The following is a 2,320-nucleotide window of genomic DNA, read 5'->3' as shown; positions in this document are numbered from 1 at the left end:
CACCGGTGAATTCTATCAAACATTTAGAGGAGAGCTAACACCCATCCTTCTCAAACTCTTTCAAAAATTGCAGAGGAAGGAACACTCCCAAACTCATTCTATGAGGCCACCATCACCCTGATACCAAAACCAGACAAAGATACAAAAAAAGAATAAATACAGACCAATATCACTGATAAATATAGATGCAAAAATCCTCAACAAAATACTAGCAAACAGAATCCAACAACACATTAAAAGGATCATACACCATGATCAAGTGGGATTTATCCCAGGGCTGCAAGGATTCTTCAATATACACAAATCATTCAGTGTAATACACCATATTAACAAATTGAAAAAGAAAAACTATATGATCATCTCAGTAGATACAGAAAAAGCTTTTGACAAAATTCAACACAACAAAAAAACCCCCCAAAGTTAGCAAAAGGTAAGAAATCATAAAAATCAGAGCAGAAATAAATAGAAACAAAGAAAACAATAGCAGAGGTCAATAAAACTAAAAGCTGCTTCCTTGAGAAGATAAACAATATTGATAAACCATTAGCCAGACTCATCAAGAAAAAGAGGAAGAGGACTCAAATCAATAAAGTTAAAAATGAAAAAGGAGAAGTTACAACAGACACCACAGAAATACAAAGCATCCTAAGAGATGACTACAAGCAACTCTATGCCAATGAAATGGACAACCTGGAAGAAGAGGAGATATACGACAAACTCACAGCAAACATCATTCTCAATGGTGAAAAACAGAAAGTATTTCCTCTAAGATCAGGAACAAGACAAGGATGTCCACTCTTACCTCTATTATTCAAGATAGTATTGTAAGTTCTAGCCACAGCAATCAGAGAAGAAAGAGAAATAAAAGGAATACAAATTGGAAAACAAGAAGTAAAACTGTCAATGTTTGCAGATGACATGATATTATACATAGAGAATCCTAAAGATGCTACCAGAAAACTACTAGAGCTAATCAATGAATGTGGTACAGTTGCAGGAAACAAAATTAATGCACAGAAATCTCTGGCATTCCTATATACTAAGGATGAAAAATCTGAAAGAGAAAAGAAGGAAACACTCCCATTTACCATTCCAACAAAAAGAATAAAATACCTTGGAATAAACCTACCTAGGGAGACAAAAGACCTGTATGCAGAAAACTATAAGACACTGATGAAAGAAATTAAAAATGATACCAACAGGTAGAGAGATATACCATGTTCTTGGATTGGAAGAATAAATATTGTGAAAATGACTGTATTACCCAAAGCAATCAACAGATTCAGTGTAATCCCTAACAAATTAACAATGGCATTTTTTACAGAACTAGAATAAAAAATCTTAAAATTTGTATGGAGACACAAAAGACCCCGAATAGCCAAAGCAGTCTTGGGGGGAAAAAAAATGGTGCTGGAGGAATCAGACTCCCTGACTTCAGAGTATACTACAAAGCTACAGTAATCAAGACAATATGGTACTGGCACAAAAACAGAAATATAGATCACCGGAGCCTGTGCTCCGCAACGGGAGAGGCCACAGCAGACGGAGGCCCGGATACCCCAAAAAAAAAAAAAAAAAAAAAAAAAAAAATGGAGTAGAGACCTAAATATAACACCGGACATTATAAAACTGTTAGAGGAAAACATAGGAAGAACACTCTTTGACATAAATCACAGCAAGATATTTTTTGATACACCTCACAGAGTAATGGAAATAAAAACAAAAATAAACAAATGGGACCTAATGAAACTTCAAAGCTTTTGCACAGCAAAGGAAAAGATTACAAAGACGAAAAGGCAACCCTCAGAATGGGAGAAAATATTTGCAGACGAATCAATGGACAAAGGATTAATCTCTAAAATATATAAACAGCTCATGCAGCTCAATATTAAAAAAACAAATTAAAAAACTAAAAATAGAACTACCATATGACCCAGCAATCCCACATATACCCAGAGAACACCATGATTCAAAGAGACACATTCACCTCAATGTTCATTGCAGCACTATTCACAATAGCCAGGTCATGGAAGCAACCTAAATGCCCATAGACAGACGAATGGATAAAGAAGATGTGGTACATAGGTACAATAGAATATATCTCAGCCATGAAAAGGAGCAAAACTAGGTCATTTGTAGAGACGTGTATGTATGTAGAGAATGTCATACAGAGTGAAGCAATTCAGGAAGAGAAAAACAAATATCGTATATTAACGCATATATGTGGAAAGTGGTATACATGAACAGAGAAAAATGGTATACATGAACAGGTCTGCAGGGCAGAAACAGAGACACAGATGTAGAGAACAAACGTATGGAC

Source organism: Physeter macrocephalus, chromosome 11, assembly GCF_002837175.3.
Source record: "Physeter macrocephalus isolate SW-GA chromosome 11, ASM283717v5, whole genome shotgun sequence".
Lineage (NCBI taxonomy): Eukaryota > Metazoa > Chordata > Mammalia > Artiodactyla > Physeteridae > Physeter > Physeter macrocephalus.
Note: the sequence above shows the minus strand (reverse complement) of the source record.